The following is a 26561-nucleotide window of genomic DNA, read 5'->3' as shown; positions in this document are numbered from 1 at the left end:
TTCAATTTCCTCTAGATTAAAACAAACATAGTTCGCAAGTACACAAGAGGTTTCACTTTATTCTTATTAAACTATGCTAATCTTGGATTAGCATACCAATAGCATATGAATGTTGAGGGGATAGTTCACCCAAAAATACAATTCTCTCTTATTTTACTCACCCTCATGCTGTCCAGATGCATTTTACTTTCTTTCTACAGATAAACACGAATTAAGATTGTAAGGAAAGTAATCCATCTCTGCGAGTCCTAAAGACGCTTTAAAAACCGCACACAGTGAGCGTGACGGTAATCCATGCGATGCGACCTCAGTGGATGAATCAATGCCTTCTGAAGTCAAACAATACGCTAGATAAAATAATAATAATAATGTAAACTGTTTTAACTATTAAAAATCATACGTACATTGGTTACAATCCACTTGTATTATGGACTCACGGAGATGGATTATTTCCTTAAATATCTTTGTCTATGTTTATATGAAGAAGAAAGTCATATACATCTGGGATGGCATGAAGGAGAGTAGCCTAAATGATGAGAGAATGCTCATGTTTTGGGTGGACAATCCTTGTTCTGCTTGTGTCCAGTCACTGCTTTGTTACTTGTACTGTAACAGGAACTGTTTAAAGAATCATTGCAACATTTAAAATGTATATTAATTTTTAAAATGTGTATTTGTAATTGTGCATTTTGTATAGTAATGTATATCATGAGAATACTGTGCATTACATGTATATTATGCAGTTAATGTTTTGTGGATTCTGGTCTTTCCAGTCACAACATAATTGCATCCAAGACCTTCACTCTGATACTTGTGTATATGCTTTAGAGACAATAAAGAATGTACATTTATTGGAATTCATATTTTCAATTACATTAATTTAACTGGTTGTATAAGTCACGATTGAAACGGTTGATGATTGTTAAAATATATTTAAATTAAATGAAAATGTTAATTAAATGAAATAACTAAATATAATTATCAATTTAAAAAAATGGCAATAAGAACATTCTTTGTGTGACATATGTAATGAAATGCCCTTTGAGGTCTGTATCTGACAGCAGGCCACGACTGTAATTTTCATTTTGTTTAAATTCCTCTTATTTAAGTGATCATTAATTTTGATGGTGTAAACGTATATCATGCTAACAATGAGTAGTGTGATGGCCATGGTTGCCAAATGCCAACCTTGATTACCTGGTTGAAGTTTGACTTTCTTGACGGCTGAATATATCACACACGTTTGCTAATATTCTCTTTAAATTGTAACAGCTGAACCTAATCAGAGCCTAACATGCAAAATAATCATCAGGAATAAACAAATATTGTCCGAAAACATTGGACACTACAATATTTTAAGTATTATATACAGACAGTACTTTAATGTGCAATTACACCTGAATAGACTGAATAGATCTCTTGTGAGTAGTAGTAAGTAGTAGTAACTAAGTAGTAGCAGCAGGTAAATACAGATAAAATAAAAAAAACAAACATAACTTATCACTAAAATGAAATAGAAAGCTGCGATTACAGACGCTCACATCCACACATAAACACACCACTGACGTCTTCACTTCCAGGTCACGAAGCTATCAATCAAAAGCTCAGTAACCAATGAGAACACACTGCTACTAGCCCCGCCCCCACAAGAGAAATGTGTCAGAACGGCGAACGAAAACTCTGGGAGTGAAAACGAAAACTTCAGAAGCCTAAATGAAAACTCTGGAAGCGCATTTGTAAGTTCAGATCAGCGATTGAAATATGAGAAATAGTTAGCAAAACATGCAGTGTATTAAAAACGAAGTCAAAAAATTTGTCTGCGATTTATTCTTTTTCAGTTTTAGAGATAATTTATTTAGTTTCAATTTATATTTTCATTAGTTTCTTGAAAAGCTACGTTCATTTTTATTGGCACAAGAATAGCTCCATAGTTCAAGACTCCTTTAGTGTGCAGTCTAGTTCAAGTCTCCTTTAGTGTGCAGTCTAGTTCAAGTCTCCTTTAGTGTGCAGTCTAGTTCAAGTCTCCTTTAGTGTGCAGTCTAGTTCGAGTCTCCTTTAGTGTGCAGTCTAGTTCGAGACTCCTTTAGTGTGCAGTCTAGTTCGAGACTCCTTTAGTGTGCAGTCTAGTTCAAGACTCCTTTAGTGTGCAGTCTAGTTCGAGACTCCTTTAGTGTGCAGTCTAGTTCAAGTCTCCTTTAGTGTGCAGTCTAGTTCGAGACTCCTTTAGTGTGCAGTCTAGTTCAAGACTCCTTTAGTGTGCAGTCTAGTTCAAGTCTCCTTTAGTGAACAGTCTAGTTCAAGACCCCTTTAGTGAGCAGTCTAGTTCAAGTCTCCTTTAGTGTGCAGTCTAGTTCAAGACTCCTTTAGTGTGCAGTCTAGTTCGAGTCTCCTTTAGTGAACAGTCTAGTTCAAGACTCCTTTAGTGTGCAGTCTAGTTCAAGTCTCCTTTAGTGTGCAGTCTAGTTCAAGTCTCCTTTAGTGTGCAGTCTAGTTCAAGACCCCTTTAGTGAGCAGTCTAGTTCAAGTCTCCTTTAGTGTGCAGTCTAGTTCAAGTCTCCTTTAGTGAACAGTCTAGTTCAAGTCTCCTTTAGTGAGCAGTCTAGTTCAAGTCTCCTTTAGTGTGCAGTCTAGTTCAAGACTCCTTTAGTGTGCAGTCTAGTTCGAGTCTCCTTTAGTGAACAGTCTAGTTCAAGACTCCTTTAGTGTGCAGTCAGGTTCAAGACTCCTTTAGTGAGCAGTCTAGTTCAAGTCTCCTTTAGTGTGCAGTCTAGTTCAAGTCTCCTTTAGTGAACAGTCTAGTTCAAGTCTCCTTTAGTGAGCAGTCTAGTTCAAGTCTCCTTTAGTGTGCAGTCTAGTTCAAGACTCCTTTAGTGTGCAGTCTAGTTCGAGTCTCCTTTAGTGAACAGTCTAGTTCAAGACTCCTTTAGTGTGCAGTCAGGTTCAAGACTCCTTTAGTGTGCAGTCTAGTTCAAGACTCCTTTAGTGTGCAGTCTAGTTCAAGACTCCTTTAGTGAACAGTCTAGTTCAAGACTCCTTTAGTGTGCAGTCTAGTTCAAGTCTCCTTTAGTGTGCAGTCTAGTTCAAGACTCCTTTAGTGTGCAGTCTAGTTCGAGTCTCCTTTAGTGAACAGTCTAGTTCAAGACTCCTTTAGTGTGCAGTCAGGTTCAAGACTCCTTTAGTGTGCAGTCTAGTTCAAGACTCCTTTAGTGTGCAGTCTAGTTCAAGTCTCCTTTAGTGTGCAGTCTAGTTCAAGACTCCTTTAGTGTGCAGTCTAGTTCAAGTCTCCTTTAGTGTGCAGTCTAGTTCAAGACTCCTTTAGTGTGCAGTCTAGTTCAAGACTCCTTTAGTGTGCAGTCTAGTTCAAGACTCCTTTAGTGTGCAGTCTAGTTCAAGTCTCCTTTAGTGTGCAGTCTAGTTCAAGACTCCTTTAGTGTGCAGTCTAGTTCAAGACTCCTTTAGTGTGCAGTCTAGTTCAAGACTCCTTTAGTGTGCAGTCTAGTTCAAGACTCCTTTAGTGTGCAGTCTAGTTCAAGTCTCCTTTAGTGTGCAGTCTAGTTCAAGACTCCTTTAGTGAACAGTCTAGTTCAAGACTCCTTTAGTGTGCAGTCTAGTTCAAGACTCCTTTAGTGTGCAGTCTAGTTCAAGACTCCTTTAGTGTGCAGTCTAGTTCAAGACTCCTTTAGTGTGCAGTCTAGTTCAAGACTCCTTTAGTGTGCAGTCTAGTTCAAGACTCCTTTAGTGAACAGTCTAGTTCAAGACTCCTTTAGTGTGCAGTCTAGTTCAAGACTCCTTTAGTGTGCAGTCTAGTTCGAGACTCCTTTAGTGTGCAGTCTAGTTCAAGACTCCTTTAGTGAACAGTCTAGTTCGAGACTCCTTTAGTGTGCAGTGTAGTTCAAGACTCCTTTAGTGAACAGTCTAGTTCGAGACTCCTTTAGTGTGCAGTCTAGCTCGAGTCTCCTTTAGTGTGCAGTCTAGTTCAAGACTCCTTTCGTGTGCAGTCTAGTTCAAGACTCCTTTAGTGAACAGTCTAGTTCAAGACTCCTTTAGTGTGCAGTCTAGTTCAAGTCTTCTTTAGTGTGCAGTCTAGTTCAAGACTCCTTTAGTGTGCAGTCTAGTTCAAGACTCCTTTAGTGTGCAGTCTAGTTCAAGACTCCTTTAGTGAGCAGTCTAGTTCAAGACTCCTTTAGTGTGCAGTCTAGTTCAAGACTCCTTTAGTGTGCAGTCTAGTTCAAGTCTCCTTTAGTGAGCAGTCTAGTTCAAGACTCCTTTAGTGTGCAGTCTAGTTCAAGTCTCCTTTAGTGAACAGTCTAGTTCGAGACTCCTTTAGTGTGCAGTCTAGCTCGAGTCTCCTTTAGTGTGCAGTCTAGTTCAAGACTCCTTTAGTGTGCAGTCTAGTTCAAGACTCCTTTAGTGAACAGTCTAGTTCAAGACTCCTTTAGTGTGCAGTCTAGTTCAAGACTCCTTTAGTGTGCAGTCTAGTTCGAGTCTCCTTTAGTGTGCAGTCTAGTTCAAGTCTCCTTTAGTGAGCAGTCTAGTTCAAGACTCCTTTAGTATGCAGTCTAGTTCAAGTCTCCTTTAGTGTGCAGTCTAGTTCGAGACTCCTTTAGTGTGCAGTCTAGTTCAAGACTCCTTTAGTGTGCAGTCTAGTTCAAGTCTCCTTTAGTGTGCAGTCTAGTTCGAGACTCCTTTAGTGTGCAGTCTAGTTCAAGTCTCCTTTAGTGTGCAGTCTGGCTCGAGTCTCCTTTAGTGTGCAGTCTAGTTCAAGACCCCTTTAGTGTGCAGTCTAGTTCGAGACTCCTTTAGTGTGCAGTCTAGTTCAAGACTCCTTTTGTACAGGGCCCTGACTGAGTCTGTTTCCACCTGAAACATAATTCCACCACAAACATGATCATTACAAGTTTTCTGGAGGCTCATCAAAATCACAAAAAGTTCCTTGACTTCCTACAAACACAGGACTGACTGTAATTTATGTCAAGGGTTTTAAATCCTTACACATTTCTTCTGAAGCCCATTGAGGTAGAGGCCTCAGTTTCTGGGGCAGGTTGTGTAAAATCCTACAATAAAAGAGATGTGTAAGGGCCAGTCCCTTTTTATGCCACACATTCAAATGTTTGCCATAATAAAAAGCCCAGTGCATTCACATCAGCAACTCTGAGAACACACAGACAGTGTCTTCATCATTTCCTCCACCCTAATAAATAAAAATAGGCCAATGTAAAGCATAACTGTTGTAAAGCAGGTTATGTTTGGTGTTCTGTCTGCTGCATACTGACCTCTGTGTGGGAGACTGTGTGTATGTGTGCTGGCTTCAACAGGGACACTGTATTTCCCTCTACTGCAGAACATACAGTCAGCCATATTTAAAACTTTAAAAAAGTAGTAATGTATTGCACACGTACCCAGTGTTACTTGCTTTGAGGAGCCAGCACCAGGGTCAGATTGATTGTACAGCACCTGTAATCCCATCCATAATCGGCCGTCCCTTGTTGCCCACTCAGAGCCAACTCCTCCGCCAGTATATTCTGGTTTTCTGAATTTAACTCTTTATTTCTGTTTGCTGCAAACAAGTATTTGTGATAAAATGTTCACAAAAATAATAAAAGGTTGTGGTAAATTCTCACCACTTTGAATTATATTTTTATATTTTGTCTTTATCTGCTGCCAAGAACATTTGGAGTTGGGGTTGCATCTAAAAATCAATGAATATTAATCTTTCTTAGTAGCCTACATGCACATTTTTTATATATTATAAAAATAGGCTATATTACACATATAGGCTACACATACATATAGCCTATACATACACAATTTTACATAAATATAGAACGTATTTGTTTAACTTACACATTAACAATCAGCAATCTTTCTCCAACAGTCTTCTCTTGCTTTGGCAGCACACACCGTATTGTTTCGAGCTTGAAATACATATTTAAATGCATCGTAATTATGAATGATTATCTCTTGCTCCTCCGCGGAAAAATATATCGCTCTCGCTTTACCCGCGATTGGTTGTTCAGTGTCGACGTCACTCTTTTATGTGCACGCGCGCGTGTGGAGTAATCATAGCTTGAGGATCAAAGCCTGAGTTGACAGAGAAAGTTGATGAGCTGCATCATGGTACCAATAAAGCCTGATTGCATCGGTTTGGTTTTGTCAACTCAAAACTAATCCTGTAACCCCGAGTTTGTTCAGCTACCTTCATGGTACAGGCCCCTGGTGACAATTAAAACCAGCCGTATATCACAGTCCACTTGTGTATGATAAACACAAGACTCTTAAACACGGCAATGCAATAATACAACCGTTTAAAATGCAAAGAAAGAAAAGAAAAGGAAAATCAAAAATAAGAGTATCAAAACTTTTCGATACAATACGGCAGTGGGAATACTGTTCAAAGAAAACAAAACAACATAAGTACATTTTTATATTACCCACCTATTTATCACTAGAGAAAATAACACTCACATAATAATCAGCTTTTACACACCAACACTTTCACTTCACGAAGGGCTGAAATCTCCAACACTATGGTGCATACTGTAAATAATCACATTAAATTATAATTACATGAAAAACACCTGAAACAAATGGAAAAGATTAAGTATATCACATTTGGCATAACACCAAATAACATGGCCTAGACCGCATGAAGTGACGTCATATCATCGTGGACATTATACACAACATAACTTCCCAAACCTGACAGTTCTCCGAATCAACACAAAATATACATCCACAAATGGTATTAAACAACAATATATTTACAAAACATTGTATTTACCCATGAATGACTCAAATTGTCGACAATATCTTGAGAGTGCGCGTCTCTCTTGCACTGCCCGCTGCACATCTCACCAACAAAATATACTATGGATGCCGTGAGGCAAGAGCGCAAACGCGGCGTTGTTGTGCGCAATACACAAAGCGCCACCCGCTGATGACTCCAAAGAAATATAGGTAGGCTGTGTTCGAAACCGCATACTCAATGAGTAGGTACTTAAAGGGGGGGTGAAATGCTATTTAATGCATACTGAGTTTTTTTACACTGTTAAAGAGTTGGATTCCCATGCTAAACATGGACAAAGTTTCAAAAATGAAATTGTACATTTGAAGGAGTATTTCTGTGCCAAAAATTGTCCTTCCGGTTTGTCACAAGTTTCGGAAAGTTTTTTTCGAGTATGGGCATGTGTGACGTCAGTTGGGGCGGAATTTCCTTATACGGGTCCTAAGGGCACTTCTGCCGGAAAACCACGGGCGCGCGCGCATCCGTAGACCAGAGCGAGAGAGCGAAAGCAGTACGCCATCAAAGCGCTATGCTCGGCTTTAGGGAAGTCAATGTCACCAAAGAAGTGGGCTTTTGGTTGCCAGGGCAAGACAACCCTGCACAGATTCCCAAAGAACCCAGGGACCAGTGGGTGAAGGGACCAGTGGATGGAGTTTGTTTTTTCAGAGCATCAACGGAGGTTGTGCAAGACTGTTTGTTCCCTGCATTTCGACGATGATTGTTTTATAAACAAAGCCCAGATCGACGGATTTGCAGATCGTCTAATGCTTAAGGATCGAGCAGTCACAATGATAAAGGTTCGCGGTCGTGGTTGGAACCGGGCGGTGAGTAAAACTGCTTTAAATGCCTGTGTGTTGTTAGCTCGGCGCGTTAGCACAGCTTTAGCTTCGCCCACACGGCCCGCCTCCAGCCGCTCGTTTTTTTCCGGAAAGACTCCTATCTTTCGTTTATAACTATAATAAAACTAAAGAATTTTTGGAGATATGAAGGATGCAATACTACTCTATAGGTACTCAAGATTAACAGGAGATTGAGTGAAAATGAGCATTTCACCCCCCCTTTAATTTCAATAAGTACTTACTTAACGAGCGCTAAAAGAGTAGGTACTTTATAGCCAGATCTCGTTGAGTATGAATGCGAGCCGGACATCTGCCATGTTGACGTTATCATGTGACCCACGACGCGTTATCACACGCGCAACAACTTAAAAGATACAAACGACACATTTAAATATCTATCTGTAAATATCTTGATATTGATTAAACTTGCTCATTTTGTGGTCTTTTTGAAGAAACTGCTGTAAAAGCCTGTTTAAAGTAATTGGCCCTCATTTATCAATCTTGCGTAGAAACGGGTGTATATATTGGCGTAAGATTATGCTTACACTCTTCTCATCGCCTGATTTATGAAGCTGTGCGTACCTTTGAAATCCAGGTGTACGCAATACCTGCCCTTGATAAATGCCGCGGCTGAAATCGATCGTCATTAGAATAACACGCCCCTATATATCAAGTCTCCGCTCCCCCCACGCCCTCATTTTACGCCATGGACACACGGAAGACGGCAAAGAAGAGAAACTTCTTTGAGAAAGAGAAAGCGAAACCAGGGAAGTGGAAAGAAACAAAATTGATTTCTAGATTTTTATTATTAATGACACTTATTGTTATTTAGAAGAAGAATGTCGTTGTAAAACTTGCTGCTCACTCTTTTATCTTTCTGGTTCAGAGTATTGAATGGCTACAGGATGTCCGGTTAGAACATAACGTCTCACACCAGGGGGTACTTGAAGATGATTTATTGTGCAAATGTCATGTGTGTGGTTAGTTAGTTGCACGCACACACACAATCCTCAAATCTCGAGATGACAACATTTCTGCCGAATTTAACTGTAATTTATAATAAACAAGCACATCTATACATCTTCTCTCGATAGGATCTTGTTTTCAACTCCCCGGAAAGTTTTAGAACAGTCCAAATCACGAACAGAGGCGGGGGAGTTGGGAGAGTCCATTTCCAAAGGGTGGCCTTTTTTACAGCCGCCCCCAAATTCACAACGTGAATTTGAACAATTAAAAGGGCCTTACTAAGTGGTGATTTATTGGTATGTTAATCAGGCAGAGGGGGTAGGCTGATGATTTTGGTCACTGGTCTTAGGTAAGTTTTGTCCTTTACTTTGATCTCAGCTGATCTGACTCGGTTATCCTTTCCTGGATAGACCTGTGTTATCCTTCCTACAGGCCACAGTGCGCGAGGTAGCTGCTGGTCCACGATCATGACGGTTTCACCTACCCGTAGATTGTCCTTCTCTGACATCCATTTCTGTCTGGTTTGAAAGCTAGGTAGGTAATTACGGATGAATTGCCTCCAAAAGTGATCAGCCAGCAGCTGACTATGCCTCCATCTCCGTCTGCTCAGGAGTTCAGAATCCTGGTATGTCACTTGTGGAAGTGAGGCATCTCGCCGCCCCATCAAAAGGATGTTGGGTGTAACGGGATCTGGGTCAGCAATATCTGAAGATGTATAGCCAATTGGTTTGGCGTTTAGTAGACCCTCTATTTCAATGAGAACAGTCCGCAATACTTCCTCAGTGACTGTCTGTGCTCCGAGGACCACTTGCAGGGCTGTTTTCAAGGATCGAATTTCCCGCTCCCAGCATCCACCAAAATGTGGTGCACTGGGTGGATTGAATGTGAACCTAATCTGCTGGCCTGCAAGTTGAGCCTGTAGCTCAGGTTGAAGAGCTGCAAAGGCATCACGAAGTTCTTTTTCCCCACCTTTGAAATTCGTTCCTTGATCTGAAAGGATTTCATAAGGTTTCCCTTGCCGAGCAATGAAGCGACGAAGGGCCATCAGGAATGAATCACTGTCCAGACTTGCGAGGAGATCAATATGCACTGCACGGATGGTCATACACTTGAAAATGATCCCCCAACGTTTCTCATTTCTGCGTCCCACCTTTATGAGATAAGGGCCGAAGCAATCTATCCCAGTTGAATAGAAAACTGGCTGGTGAATTCTCAATCTTGCTGATGGGAGGTCAGCCATTCTTGGGGGATGCGGTTTGGCCCGCCATTTCTGGCATTCAGTGCATTGGTGTTGATGATGTCTGACTGCCGCTCTTCCTTTTAATATCCAGTATTTCCTTCTGAGCTCCGCAAATACCCTCTCCGGTCCAGGGTGATGCAAACGATCATCATAATCTTTGATGATCAGCTTGGTGAGTGGGTGATGTGGGTCAAGGACAATAGGATGAATGGTATCTTCTTCTAGTTCACTGATCTGTCGGAGACGACCGCCAACACGTACAAGATGTGTGTCGGAATCTAGATCAGGGGCTAGGCACAGCAGTCGACTGCTACTTGGCAGAGGTTTACCAGATTGTAAATGGGACACCTCTTCAGGAAATGAGTCTGCTTGGATCTGACGGAGTACATTGAGTTCAGCTTCTTTATAATCCTCAGCAGTTAAAATAGGGGGAGAGCTCTCATTGGATGGTTGTATAAGGGCCTTTAGGTAGTCTGTGAATGTGTGAAATTGCTGAGGATCTGGCAGTGGAAGAGCAGAGGTTAACAGTCCACAGAAGCTAGACTTTTTTAGCTCACTGTCTTGGTTTGTGTGAGCTAATGGTGGCATCTCTGGCCAGCTTCCTGGTGGTTGTCTGAGGAATGCTGGACCTTGATTCCATATGCTGTCTCTGTTGAGATCAGAGGGAGACTTTCCTCTCGTTATGGCATCTGCAGGGTTGTCACCTGACTGTACATAACGCCAGGTGTCAGATTCAGTTAAGTCCTGTATCTCTGTCACTCTGGTCCCCACAAAAACCTTAAAGTGGCAGGAATCTGATAAAAGCCAGGTCAGTACAGTAGTGGAGTCGGACCACAGAGTGACACTATTGAGTGGTAATGTTAGCTCTGTCTTCAGGACTTTAGCAAGCTGCGCTCCTGTGAGTGCTGCACACAGCTCAAGACGAGGAATGCTCTGTTGTTTCTTGGGAGCAACACGGGATCTAGCTGTTACGAAGGCCACCTCCACTATACCTTGAGGGTTCTCTGTTCTTAAGTAAGCCACAGATCCGTAAGCTTTCTCTGAGGCATCACAAAAGATGTGAAGCTGCCTATTACTAGTGGGGCAGTCTAGTTCCTTGCTGCAATAACATATAGGCAAAGTGATATGCTGCAGGCCTTCCAGCTCGCTCTCCCAGTGTTTCCAAGAGTCTATTAGGTCCTCTGGTAGCCGTGGGTCATCCCACTCCCTCCTTTTGTCCCACAACCTCTGTACTAACACCTTAGCTCGAGTGGTGAATGGTGCAATGTAACCGAGCGGATCATACTGGCGAGCAAGAATCTGGTAGATGCTTCGCATTGTGGGCACTTGACAGTCAGGTTTGCGTCGTTTGTATGAGAGGGTGTCGGACTGACAATTCCAATGCAGGCCAAGTGTTGATTCCTGAGCCTCTTGGTGACCGTCACGGAGCCAGAGGATGCCATTCCTGCCATTCATAGACATCAGGGATTCTGTCTCTTTGCATATCTCTCCAGATGTATCTCAGCAGTGGTTTATCCTTTGGCAAGAGGCGTACCTGATGGAACATGCCACGGATGTCACTACTGATGGCAATAGAGTGCTCCCGGAAACGCAAAAGGACTGCCAGAAGTGTCGGACCAAATGTTGGACCAGGTAGTAGGAGCTCGTTTAGGTTGTGCCCTTGGTATGAGAATGAACAGTTGAAGACCACCCTATTCTTCTCATTATGTTGCACCATGTGGTGCGGGATGTACCAGGCTTCCTTTGTGCTGTTCACCTGTTCCTGATTAAGTTTGACAACATACCCAGCTTGCACTAGCTTGACTAGCTCCTCTTGGTATACTGCAGCCAGATCAGGGTCCCTTTCAAGTCGTTTCTCAATTGCCCTTAACTGGGGTAAAACCGCTTCCTTAGGTGCGCAGAGACGAGGCATGTTCTTGACACGTAGCAGGGGAGTAGCATATCGCTGAACACCAGCAACATCCACTCTCACAGTGTTTTCTTGCAGAAGCTGAATGGATTCTTTGTCTTGGCGTGACCTGGTGATCACCTTTTCACTCTGGTAAGGTAGAACATCCATTTGCCACAGTCTCTCCACGTTTGCATAAAGGTCATTGACGGGCCGCAGCGAGGTAAAAAAGCATTGATCAGGGGATAGAAGACTGCTCAATTCTTGAGTTGGACCCTGCAGTGTCCATCCCAAACGTGTTCTCACTGCTGCCGGACCACCCGGGGGTCCCAGTCTGACTGGCTGTATAGGTGTGATAAGGTGGGGGCAATCAGAGCCAATGAGAAGCACAGGATGTACCTTGTTCAGCTGTTGTAGTGGTAACCCGGCAAGATGCGTGAACTTTCTCTGCAGTGCACTGACTGGGTGAGTATGTTCTGCCAGGTTGAGTACGTTGGCTGTGAAGGCCTTACAGATCTTGTAGACTTTACTGGGGTTAGCAGTTGGGGACACAGTAAAAGTCACTGCCGCCCCGTGTATGACCTGGGTATCTTGTCTCACTGTGCGAAGCATAAGATCCTCGGGTTCCCCTACAAGTCCCAATTTCTCTACTGCATCATGCAGAATGATGGTCCGCTCTGATCCATCGTCCAACACAGCATAAGCCTCCATCGCCCTGTTACCATTCCTGATCAGTACCTTTGCCACTTTGAGAAGCACTTTACTGCCGGATGTTGGGCGGTCAACATACAAAACTGCACTAGAAGGAACTACATTTTGCTGATATGGCTTGACTTGATCATTGACTTCATGCAGTACCAGAAGATGCTTCCTGTTACAAGTTGGACAGAGAGTCTTTAGAGTGCAGTTGGCTGTTTGGTGTCCACGACCACAACGCCAGCATCGGTTTTTAGTCTTTATCCAGTCTATCTTCATGTCTTTGCTGAGAAGCATGAAGTTGTCACAGCCATTCAAATAATGCTTTTTGTTGTCACAGTACGGACAAAAGGCCTTTACCTTCTCTGCTCTGACTGGAGCTGGTTTAAATGTGGCTGATGTTGTCAGCATGGATGGTGACTTTTCAGTACCAAGGAGAACAGTAGTTGGTCTGCGAGGCTGCTTAGGCTCTTTTCTCACCTCTCTGATGTGTGCTGAGGAGTCCTGCTTTGGGTGACAAGTATACTGGCTATTGTCTTCCTGTACTTGAAGCTCATATTCCAGCCAATCCGCAAAGTCCAGCAGTGTGGGAATAGCAACTTGCAGTGGGTGGGTATATCTTTTGAAACTAGATCTGAGGTCATGAGGCAGTTTACTTTGGAGGCGAGACACATGTGATCCACATTCCAGCTCTACATTACCTTTGTGGCCTAGCTGTTGCAACATACTGACAAGAGAGCGCACCTGCAGTCCAAACATCCTGAAGGCTTTTATATCTCCACTGCGTATGTTAGATCCATCCATCAGCTCAGAGATTCGTTGCAGGGCTAATTGGTGAGGTTGACCATACATTTTATTCAGAGCTCTCATAGTGTTTGTGAAGGGAAACCTCGAATTGCTGTAAGAGTCCGCCACTAGGAGGGCTTCCTCCAGTTTCAGATGGTCGGTGAGGATTTGAAACTTAAAGTGTTCTGTGGCATCGTCAGGCAGGATGTTCTCCAAAGCAATTCTCAGCCTTGAAAACGCCCTAGGGTCAGGGGACGTAAGAAATGGGATGGTAGGGGCTGGACCTCTGTAGATTTTCTCATTAGTAGATGAAGGAAAGAGATGCTTTGAACTGTATTCTGCATGGGCTGGCCTCCTCCAGTCCCGTGATGGGACCACATATTCAGGCAGCTGAGGTGGAAGTGAATACGGGGTCGAGTTGGCATACCTGATCTGCGGTGAGTGACTATACTGTTTTGTAAAGGGGATTCTCTTTTGTGAGGAGGAAGAAATGTTCATGTTTCTCAGGTCCTCAATCAGCTCTGAGCTTTCTCCTGGCGCAGATGGGCATGGCTGTCTATTAACGACAGGTGGTGGTAACCTGGAGCGTGGGGCTGCTATTGGGCGGTATGGCTGTGGAGTCTGAATGTCGACTGCTGGAGAGTGAGAGCGTGGTGATGGCATCGGTGAAGTGACTGACTCAGGTGAAGCTCCACGTTCAGATTTCAGGCTTTGAAGCTCATTACAGAGTACAGCATTCTGTTGACGCATCTCTTGTAATGCTGTGATGATCTCAGGGAGCTGGCTAGCTTGTCGTTGCAAGGCTGCGTTCTCCCGCTTAATCTCTTCAAACATAGCTGTAAGCTCTGGCAGCTGTTTCACTTGCCGTTGCAATGTAGCATTCTCTTCTCTCAGCTTGTCATAAGTGCTGTCCCATCGGTCGGTCAATCTCCATTCTGGACGATCTGATGCTTGGCTGACTGGAGAAGTGGATCTGGAGTAACCTGTAGGACTTGGCGGTTCGTCATCCTGTACAGCCGGGTAGGTAGGCGACAGTGGTTGTTGTCGACGAAGCCCAGGTCCACTGAGCTCATAGTCTTCAAAGTAAGCTGGAGGGTTAACTTGTCTCCTTGGTCGTACGGCAGGGGCTTCTCTTTCTGGGTGAGACATGGCTGTAGCAGTCCACTATCCGGCTCGAAGGACCATGTAAAACTTGCTGCTCACTCTTTTATCTTTCTGGTTCAGAGTATTGAATGGCTACAGGATGTCCGGTTAGAACATAACGTCTCACACCAGGGGGTACTTGAAGATGATTTATTGTGCAAATGTCATGTGTGTGGTTAGTTAGTTGCACGCACACACACAATCCTCAAATCTCGAGATGACAACATTTCTGCCGAATTTAACTGTAATTTATAATAAACAAGCACATCTATACATCTTCTCTCGATAGGATCTTGTTTTCAACTCCCCGGAAAGTTTTAGAACAGTCCAAATCACGAACAGAGGCGGGGGAGTTGGGAGAGTCCATTTCCAAAGGGTGGCCTTTTTTACAGTCGTTATTATTATTATTTGTATTATTATTATTATTATTATTTAAAATAAGAAGAATGGCATTTTTATTATTTTGTCAGTCTGAATTATTTTTTTGGTCATTGAAAGCCTTTCATTACTGAACCTAGTCCGTGCACACCTGCCGGGCCTAACCCTGGCCTAACCATCGTTTCAAAGAATAGTACAACGGCGAGCGCGTCGAGTATAAACGCCTCGTCCGTTTGGGGAGGTGCGCGCGCAGTCTGCGGACACTCGCGCTGCGGAGCCAGGCGATAGTATTTAACAAGGCTTGAAACGTCAGGTAAAGCGCACAGGCTCACAGCTTAAGGAATACATATGCCTACAAATCAAATGCTTTGGTAAATTCACACAAATTAAACACTGAAGTCCATGTTGCACAAAAATAAACACTGAAGTTTATAATTACTATGTTGTTGTTTTTTTTACAGTGGGTCATAATATATTATATCTTTTAGTTTGTCAGTGCGTTTTGTGGTGTTAGGAATTGTTTTTCTGCGCATTCCCGCACTCAAAACGTGCGTACACCACCTCCGGAGCTGGCGTAGGATTTGAGCGTGCCGTACGCCAACGTCCATATTGATAAATCTCAAAGTCACCGTGGTTTTGGGTGTACGCCAGGTGTACGCTGGAAATTTGGTGTACGCACTTTTGATAAATGAGGGCCATTGTGAGGTTTGGCCTTGTGTCTCATTATATTGGCTCTTGACGAATGAAACGAATACTTTGCTAGTTAACTGGAAATGTTTTATTTATTTGTATTGGTACATCCGTGCTGGGAGATAATATCAACCCTGGCAAAAATTAGTGGGGAAATGTCCCACCCGCAAATTACGCCTATGATGACGAGACACGAGGAGAAATTGACAAATAACTGTCCGACACAGCCCACGTAGCTCTCACTACGGATGGACCTCCAGGGCCACTGAAAGTTTCCTCACGGTGACTGCTGCTCACTCATATTACTTCAGAATGGGAAATGAGAAGCTGCGTTTTGCAAACACACCCCATTTATGAAATAAATAAATTAATAATTAGATAATTCAGCTATATATATCATATGCTGAAGTACATTTTTGGAGTGTTAAAGATTAAAAGAAAAAACAACAACAAGAACCGTACAGAACCGAAAACCGTGACCCTAAAACCGTGATACGAACCGAACCGTGGGTTTTGTGAACCGTGCCACCCCTAGTGGACAGCTATTAAAAAAGCATTTTCAAGAATTTGCACGGGTTTTTATGGCAAAGTCGCACATCAATCTCTTCATTGGACCCTGGTGCATCATCCTATAAATTGCAACCAAGTGGCAAGCCTTTGTGTTTCGATTTTGTCCTCCTCCAAACCAAGATGGCCAAGGGTCAGTCAGACATGCCAAGTTGCTCCAGAATATTCACCCATTCCTTTTATCCTAGGAGACTCTTGTAGGTAAAAAAAATATTGCAGCATCAAGCAATATCTAATGAGTCATTTCACAGTAAAATTTTCCAAGTTTTGATTTTAGATTGAGAGAAAACTTTGATTTATCACATGTCCACTGTAGTGGACGTCATGCATCAACTGCTATATTTCAGCTATAATTCATAACTATAATGTGAATATTGTTTTTGAAATTTAAAACTTAAAAACTTAATATGCATTGACTTTTTCTACTGTAAATAAATGTATTTGTATTATTAGAATGTAATTTTCATTGACATTGAAAAAAGTCATGTGATTACATAATGACACTTGTAATGCATTACTTGTTAGATCAAAAAGTAATCTGATTACGTAATGCACGTTACTTTTAATGCGTTTCTTTACTCATAACATCAAAAAGTAATCTGATTATGTAATGTGCGTTATTGTAATGCGTTTCTTTACTCATAACATCAAAAAGTAATCTGATTACGTAATGCATGTTACTTTTAATGCGTTTCTTTACTCATAACATCAAAAAGTAATCTGATTACATAATGCATGTTACTTGTAATGCGTTTCCTTTCTCATAACATCAAAAAGTAATCTGATTATGTAATGTGCGTTATTGTAATGCGTTTCTTTACTCATAACATCAAAAAGTAATCTGATTACGTAATGCATGTTACTTTTAATGCGTTTCTTTACTCATAACATCAAAAAGTAATCTGATTACATAATGCATGTTACTTGTAATGTGTTTCCTTTCTCATAACATCAAAAAGTAATCTGATTATGTAATGTGCGTTATTGTAATGCGTTTCTTTACTCATAACATCAAAAAGTAATCTGATTACGTAATGCATGTTACTTGTAGTGCGTTTCTTTACTCATAACATCAAAAAGTAATCTGATTACATAATGCATGTTACTTGTAATGCGTTTCCTTTCTCATAACATCAAAAAGTAATCTGATTATGTAATGTGCGTTATTGTAATGCGTTTCTTTACTCATAACATCAAAAAGTAATCTGATTACGTAATGCATGTTACTTGTAATGCGTTTCTTTACTCGTTACATCAAAAAGTAATCTGATTAGGTAATGCACATTACTTGTAGTTAATTACTTGTTAGATCAAAAAGTAATCTGATTAGGTAATGCATGTTACTTGTAACACATTACTTTACTTGTAACATCAAAAAAGTAATCTGAATGCATTATGCATGGTACTTGTAATGCGTTACCCCCAACACTGATCATTTCAGATGAGATTGAAAAAACGTATTGCTAGGTTTTCTCAGAGGAGGGCTATGATAGAAAAGTGCATGTCCATCTTGAACATAATCAGAATTATCAGCTAATAAGGGTAAATCTCCATACTCTGGTGCACTGGAGGGAGGATCTGAGTGGTTTCCACAGTTGTACCTTGACAGGCTATAGAAAATTCTGATGGAATCATGTCCTCATTTACTGATATCAAAGATACGCGAAGTGCAACTTGTATGAAGTTGTATGAAGCCTTTGCAATATTTTGCATTTATATTTTTTGTATATATTTTATAGTTTTCACATGATTTGATATAATTGCATTGATTAGTTTGTTAAATTCACATATTTTATCTGTTTGATTATTGTCTTATTTAATACAGTATATCTTCAGTTTAAACCATAACCGCATGCTGTCCACTCAAGTGGACATCTGAAGATCTCTTTGAAAAATTTGTACAAAAATAAAATAAAAATCAATTCTTGTTTTTCATGCCCTAAGAGCAATGAAAACACATAGGGAAAAAATCCTGACTGAGGTTATCATAATTCATGCATGAAAGGGTTAAGAGTAGTCTTCAAGTACACAATCTTTTTTTATCATAATAGATGTTCAAAGATAATTGTGGTGCATACTAATATTCAGTTTGTCCCTATGTTAAGATTGGCTGTGATGTGTGCCCTCGGTGGTCCACACTGTGATGGAAGTTACCAACTACTTGTGTCCAGCTTGTATTAAATAAATGTATTTATTTTCAAGTGTTGAGCAGTAGTTTCTCTATTTTTTTATTGTTTAGTTGTGTAATCCTATTAAAGATATTCTTCTCCAACTTACACGTTTTTGACCAGCACGTTTTTGAGTCGATTTTCGGCACAACATCTGCGTCGAAATTTACCAAATAATCCACAGTGAAATGCACCGAATACATGCAAATAGTGCACTGCTGAGACATTCACATTGTTGAAAAAAGGGAAACCCCACTAGCCTAGCATTAGGGTTGTTTGGAAGGTAATGGTATTGTTCCTGTGTCGATCTTTTCTCGTTCTCATGTCACTATTCACTAAAGCCTTGTTTATACTGTCGCCTGGCTCCGCAGCGTGAGTCTCCCCAGAGGACGAGGCGTTTATACTCGACGCGCTCGCCGTTGTACTATTCTGTGAAACGACAGGGGGCGACTCAAGTAATTGTCCTCTTAACCATCAGGAATCAGCGGTGAGAGGAAGAAAGCTATACACACGTGACAATGTTTATTTAGTACATCACCACCAATACACTAAAAAGAATCGTGTAAAATCCAGTAAACCCTGAGATTATTACTCGTGACATTAGAACAAAATATATGGATATGAGAATGTGTATACAATATAACTAAATTAACGATTCTTAAATATATTCTAATTTCACTAATCATTTCATTAAGTTTCGTGAACGTTTTTATTAAACATGGACCTTAATGTTCATTAAAAATACTTTGTATGCTCATTTTTTAAATGTAAGCAAATAATTTAAGATGCACAAACTGGGTGCCGGTGTGATGAGAAGTTCGAGCTCGGCCAGATTCGGCTCGAAGTCGGTTCATCTTCGGATGCAGGATGCAGAGTAACGCCCGTTTCACACATACTCCGTGTTGCAGTGCGTATGCGGTGCAGGAGCAGCACGCGCAATAGTGCTTTCACATATGCTGCGTTTGCAGTGCGTAACTGATCCGCTGCTGTAAGCTATACCACAAATACATACTAACTATTTGTATTTCAAATCGTACTCGGTTACTAATGTAACCTCGGTTCTCTCTAGAAGAGGGAACGAGTATTGCGTAAGTAGCTTACGCATCGGGAAAGTCTTCTTTCTTCGAGATCTGAAGCCAAAAAATTATCCTTAATTTTGTATTCATTGTCAACGCAGTGCAGCAGCCGACAGACCTAGGCAGGCTAAATAAGCGTGCTCATAGGCTGCTTGGCTGCAACTGCTTAAGCCTATCGGTGAGCGCTCTGAACGCGGCAACCAATGAGGGCGCTTCGCGCCCTCCACACCCTTCTAACCGTCAGAATGGGCGTGGCCAGCGTGTATATATTCAGCGCTCACAGGCTAAAATTCTGGTTTTCGCAGTCTGAAGCGCAAAAGCTCGTGGCGCGACACGGCAGGTTACGCAATACTCGTTCCCTCTTCTAGAGAGAACCGAGGTTACATTAGTAACCGAGTACGTTCTCTTACGAGAGGTTCTCTCGTATTGCGTAAGTAGCTTACGCATCGGGAACCCTTTGTCAACGCCGTGTGCGCCGAGCATCCAGCCCATGAATCCCAGGGGAACCGGGGAAAACACTCTGCTGGGAAATGTGGCCGGTCGGAGAGACGGGCCAGCGCAGTACATGCACTTCATGCAGCATATGAAATAGAGCGGCGCGGCCGGTCTATAAACATAACAGTACAAACAGTAGGGCCGGCGGAGCGAGCCCATACAGTACATAAGCACTCATAAGGGTAGGAGAAAACGACATAGTCGGTCTCACATGAAGAGAAAAATTCCCGCGCGGCAGAGAATAATGCGGGCGGCCAGCAGCGCGGGCCAGCACCGATAACAGCGCGTAACGGGAAATAGGAAACAGAACGGATCAGCCGGTCTGAGTCAAACACTTCACCCTGAGTAGTTACCAGAATAGCGCCAGCATATGAACGTAGTCTGCACACGGGAGCTGGGCAGAGCATACATGTCACTTATACTGACAATATTTTTGCCTGTAGGGCAGGAACTTCCAGGTTATAAAACCTCACGAATGTTGACGGGGAGGCCCAGCTCGCCGCCATACAAATGTCGTGGATAGAAATTCCGCTGGACCAGGCCCACGACGAGGCCATGCCTCTAGTGGAATGGGCTCTGATGCCCAGAGGGCACTGCAGGTGTTTGGAGGCATAAGCTGCTGCTATCGCGTCCACTATCCACCTGGACAAGCTCTGCTTCGAGGCGGCAAGACCTTTGGTGCGTCCGCCGAAGGAAACAAAGAGCTGCTTTGAACGCCTGAAAGCGGCGGAGCGCGTGATGTAAACTCTCAGCGCCCGGACAGGGCATAGGAGGTTATCACTGTCCCCACTATCGGATGCTGGCAGAGCCGAGAGGGAAATAACTTGTGCCCTAAACAGGGTTCCAATCGCTTTGGGGATGTAACCGTGCCTCGGTCTGAGAATGACTTTCGAGTCATTCGGCCCGAACTCGAGACATGCAGGGCTAACAGATAGCGCGTGCAAATCACCCACTCGTTTGACTGAAGACAGAGCTATCAGAAAAACGGTTTTAAGCGACAGATACTTTAGATCCGCGGATTCAAGCGGTTCAAAGGGAAAAGCCTTTAGGGCCGCCAGGACCAAGGACAGATCCCACGAGGGAACCGAGGGGGGCCGCGGGGGATTCATCCGTCTAGCTCCTCTGAGGAAGCGGATAATGAGCTCATTCCTTCCCATTTCCCGGCCGCGCGTCGTCTCAGCGAACGCTGTAATAGCGGCTACATATACTTTGAGCGTGGAAGGGGATCTGCCCTTTTCCAACAGCTCTTGTAAGAAGGAGAGCACCCGCGGGACCCCGCATGCGCGCGGATCCAGGTTTTGAGTAGCGCACCATTTAGAAAACACCGACCATTTAGACGCATAGAGCCGTCTCGTGGAGGGGGCTCTCGACTGTGTGATCGTGTTCACGACCCCTTCTGACAGGTCAACGGGTATCCGTTGATCACCCATGCATGCAGCGACCAGCGCTCTGGATGGGGATGCCAGATCGATCCAGCGGCTTGGGAGAGGAGATCCTTTCTCACCGGGATCGGCCACGGGGGTGAGTGCGACAGCCTCACTAGCTCTGGGTACCAAGTTTGGTTTTCCCATCGCGGGGCTATAAGCAGCACTGAGTGGTGCGTTTCTCTGATCCTCGAAATGACCTGTGGCAACAGGGAGATCGGAGGAAAAGCATACAGCGGGAGGCTGGGCCATGTCTGGGACAGCGCGTCCTCGCTCTTCAAATTAAAACTTCAGGCATTGAGCATTGTCTTTCGACGCAAAGAGGTCGATTTCCGCTCTGCCGAATAGGCGCCAGAGAAACTGGACTGTCTGGAGGTGCAGAGACCATTCTCCCGGGGGAATGTTGTCCCTGGACAGTCTGTCTGGACCGACATTCAGGTGGCCCGGTACGTGCGCGGCTTTCGAGCGCAGCGAGCGGTAAGCCCACACGAGAAGGCGTTCTGTCAGCCTGCACAGATTCCTGGATCTGACACCGCCCTGTCGGTTCACATAGGATACCACGGACATGTTGTCCGAGCGGACTAGCACATGGTGATCCCGTATGAATGGGAGGAAGCGCCTGAGCGCGTTCTCGACCGCTATCATCTCCAAACAGTTTATGTGGAGGCATTTTTCCCGGTCTGACCATAGGCCAAAAGCCGGTTTGCCCTCGAACAGAGCGCCCCAGCCTGAGGTGGAAGCGTCCGTCGAGATAATTTTGCGGTGTGAGATAGCTCCCATTGTCACTCCCCGCTGGTACCAGTCGGCCGCTAACCAGGGCTTCAGAGCTGAAACGCAGCTCTGAGTCACTCTGATGCGAATACCGCCGGAAGCCCATGCTCTGTGAGGCACTCGGGCATTCAGCCAGCGTTGTAGCGGGCGCATTCGTAAAAGACCCAGCCGAAGCACTGCTGCGGCTGAGGCCATACAACCCAGTAGCCTCTGAAATGTTTTGAGAGGTACGGTGCTGCCCGGCCGGAGGGACGCGGCCAGGCGTCGAATGCAGCGCGCGCGCTGTGTCGACAGGTGGGCCGTGTACTGATATACCTGACCGTCGAAGGCGAATCTCAAGAATGGCCTGTGACGGGGTATTATCAGGATCTGAAAAGCACGCGTCTTTTAGATCGAGAGATATAAACCAGTCCCTCGGGCGAATTTGCGCGAGAATTTGTCTGGTTGTGAGCATTTTGAACGGTCTTCTCATAAGAGCCTCGTTCAAACGTCTCAGATCCAAAATTGGTCTGAGTGCTCCGTCCTTCTTGGGAATGAGGAAATAACGGCTGTAAAAGCCCGACTCGCTCATGGAAGGGGAAACCGGTTCCATAGCCCTTTTGCACAGAAGTGTAGCTATTTCTGCTCGAAGTAGATGTGCTACTTCCCCATTCACTCTGGTCTCGATACGCGCTTGAAAGCGCGGAGGGCGGCGAGCGAACTGCAGAGTATAGCCCTGTTTTACTGTGCTTAGCACCCGTTCTGATGCGCCTGGAATAGTTTCCCACGCTTTTGCGTGTGCAGCCAGGGGCAGAATGGCCTCCGGGCTCCGATCGCCGCGCATCGCGGGCTCGAGAGCTCGAAACGGAGGGGCGGGCGCGGCGCGCGCGCTCTTGGTGCTTAGATACGGCAGATCGCACGCAGCGATAGCTGGCCGTTTTACACACAGTGTCCCGGTGGCTTTAGACGGGGAACATAAAGTGTGAGGCGCGACGCGCGATGGCGGCGTCGGGGCGAAAATGTTCGTTAGTATGTGTGAGCGCTCGAGGGCGGGCACAGGAGTTACATTCAGGGGCGGGCGCGGCGCGCGCGCTCTTGGTGGTTAGATACGGCGGATCGCACGTAGCGATAGCTGGCCATTTTACACACAGTGTCCCGGTGGCTTTGGACGGGGAACATATAGTGTGAGGCGCGAAAATGTATGTGTGAGCGCTCGAGGGCGGGCACAGGACTCACATTTAAAACATGACCGGTCGTGCGAGGCCGTGTGACAGAGCGGGCAGTGAGTAGGTGTGGGCACGGAGAAGTGGACACGTGACCTACTTTTAACACTAAAGCGGCTTTTGCCTGCTTCATGAGAGTGGGCTCTGTGAGAGACACGGGATGTATAGTGCTTGTGTACAGGGGTGAGCACAGAACGTGGGCACATTCACTGTACTAGAAACACATACGGCGTCAGCCGTGCAACCAGACATTATGCTCTTTTGACATTTTTCTGGGTTGCCGTGAGAACGGCGGATGCGCGCAGGCGAGCGGGTAGATACCGGCTCGTTGACTGCGGGGTAAACAGCTGCAGTAGCCGTGGCAACGGGGACTGACAGAGCGTTAAGCTTCGACGGTGGTCCAGCCGCAGGGCTGCGGGATTTAACCGTCTTTTCTTCTCTCGTGTTTAGACGCTCAAAAAATACTCGAGCACCCTGAGAAGGTGTGGTGCGAGGGGCGGGTTCGCTTTCTGTAAGTAAGAAAGACTGGCCGCGAGCTCGGAGAAGCAAGCAGCATAAATTTTATTTTCCCCGAGAGCTGGGCTCGAACGGGGGTCTCTCGCATGAAAGCGTATGATTCTGCCACTGAGCCACAGGGGAATCACATAGGCTTTAAGTTAGCGCGAGCATATAAAAAGCGACCTCATGTGTCGCGTCGGCGTTCGTTTGCAGGCGAGCGTGTGTTTAAAACAGGCTCGTTTACTGCAATAGTAATATTTCCAGTCGCCTGAACTTAAGAGGGGACTGAGAAATGTGTGAGAATTGGCGGTTGTCCAGCCGTTGCGAGACTAACACACTCTCTTCTCTTTTCGCCGGTTAGTGAGGCGCGTACGCTGAACGCTGCTCGTGGCCGTCCGCTTTGTCATCCCTTGAACGGCGCAATCTGCGCGGCCCAACGAGGGAGAGGGCGGGCTTGTTTTCTGTATGTAAGAAAAACTGGCCGCGAGCTCGGAGAAGCGAACAGCATAAACTTTAACTGCCGCGAGAGCGGGGACCGAACCCCGGTCTCTAGCTTGACAGTCTAGGATTCCGCCACTGAGCCACAGGGGAGAATACATTAGTATCATGTCTTGTGACGGCGTTTGCTTGCAGGCGAGCGTGTATTTATAACAGGCTCGTATACTGCAATAGTAACAATTCCAGTCGCCTGAACTTAAGAGGGGACTGAGAAATGTGTGAGAATGGAGGTTATAGTCCAGGCCACGGCGGGACGAAAACACTCTGTTCCCCTTTCACCGGTGACGCGCGAGGACGGAGTAGCTTTCTTGTAACGTAAAGAGAGCTCAGACCGTCCGCTCCTGCCATCCCTTGTGAGCGGCGCAGTTTGCGCGGCTCGAACAGAGGGAGAGGAAACTCGCTCCGAGACCGTCCGCTCCTGCCATCCCTCGTGAGCGGCGTATTGCACGGCTCGAACAGAGGGAGAGGAAACTCGCTCCGGGACCGTCCGCTTCTGCCATCCCTCGTGAGCGGCTCAGTTTGCGCGGCTCGAACAGAGGGAGAGGAAACTCGCTCCGAGACCGTCCGCTTCTGCCATCCCTCGTGAGCGGCGTATTGCACGGCTCGAACAGAGGGAGAGGAAACTCGCTCCGAGACCGTCCGCTTCTGCCATCCCTTGTGAGCGGCGTACTGCACGGCTCGAACAGAGGGAGAGTACGGGTATCTATCACATTCTCCTCATCTCCTGACGCGGCGGCGCGGCGCTTCTTATTGCGCGGCCCGGCAGGGACAGGCGGAGCGACAGCTTGGTCGAAAGCTTCAAGTCGAGCCCTCAGGGTCGACATTGAAAGCTCTTCGCACTCGGAGAGTGCGGTGGCGGCGTGCCCGCGGCCCAGGCGGAGAGCGCAGAGAGGTGGCGGTCTCCGTTGCTGAGCGGGGCGCGGCACGAGCCGCAAAAACGAGGCGTTTTTACAAAAACGCCTCGTGCTCTTTTAGAGTACACACAGAAACAGTAATAATGTAAAGGATATGTTGCCGGATAGCGTAGCAGGCACGGATGGCTGAAGGCGGCGAAGACGGACGGCTTCCTCAGGCGCTGTCTTAAGCTTGCTGGTCGCTGGTTTCAACGGCGGCGGCTCTCAAGATCCAGCGATGCGAAGAGCGTCGCTGAAGACAAGAAAATCAGAATTTTAGCCTGTGAGCGCTGAATATATACACGCTGGCCACGCCCATTCTGACGGTTAGAAGGGTGTGGAGGGCGCGAAGCGCCCTCATTGGTTGCCGCGTTCAGAGCGCTCACCGATAGGCTTAAGCAGTTGCAGCCGAGCAGCCTATGAGCACGCTTATTTAGCCTGCCTAGGTCTGTCGGCTGCTGCACTGCGTTGACAATGAATACAAAATTAAGGATAATTTTTTGGCTTCAGATCTCGAAGAAAGAAGACTTTCCCGATGCGTAAGCTACTTACGCAATACGAGAGAACCTCTCGTAAGAGAACCAGAAGTTATCAGCAACTTTTATTTAAAAAAAGTTTTTTGTCAGCATTGCGATTCTCTTTGTAGCCTACACATATACACTGTTTAATAGACGTATTCACGTTTAAACACATTTTAAACAACATATTATTAAATGCACTACTTCTATATAATTATATATTAAGTTGCTCAAGCAAGTGGTAAAATACCATGTAGGCTACTTATAGCCTACTTATAGTAGGGCTGGGCGATATGGAGCAAAAAATATATCTCGATATATTTTGCTATATCTCGATATACGATATATCTCGATATCTTTACAGGAAAAATAACCCCCCAAAAACTACTGCAAAAACAAATATGCCAAATACCACAAAGTCTTTTTTTATTGAAGTGCAAATAGGTAGGCAGTTCATGTAGGAACAAAGTGTTTCTGTGACATTAAAAAAAATAAATAAATAATCCCTGTATACAAAAATAATAATTGAACTGTAAAATAAAGGAAGAAATAATACATATTGCACTATTTTAAATAAACCTGTATAGAAATATCATTACTAATTTTGGCAAAAAAAAAAAAAAAAGCCATATATCCCCCAAAAACTGCACAACTGTAGAGTAAAACAATAATAAAAAAAAAAGTGATACAAATGCATCTAAAAACTGACATGATTGTTACAAAATCACACTGTCTGGGGCCTCTGGGGAACTCAGAACAACTGCTAGCATAAAGTTTAAGGTAAAAATATCTGCCATTAAATTACAGTATCTTACTACTATGCAATTAGATAAACGGTTCATTCATTACATCACTTTACCTCTGTCTTTATCCACCTTTATCCTCTTCTCTTCTTTTTGGCACTGTATCTATAGCAGAATAGGTAGGCTAATGCTAATTTATAATGTGTCATGTAAATTCGTCCATCCGTCACACTCAGGAAACTTTCCCCGTGTCTAGAGCTGGCGCGAGCTGCCAGGCCCGTTTCTACAGGGGAGCATG

Source organism: Scardinius erythrophthalmus, assembly GCF_964197995.2.
Source record: "Scardinius erythrophthalmus genome assembly, chromosome: 15".
NCBI classification, from domain to species: Eukaryota; Metazoa; Chordata; class Actinopteri; order Cypriniformes; family Leuciscidae; genus Scardinius; species Scardinius erythrophthalmus.
Note: the sequence above shows the minus strand (reverse complement) of the source record.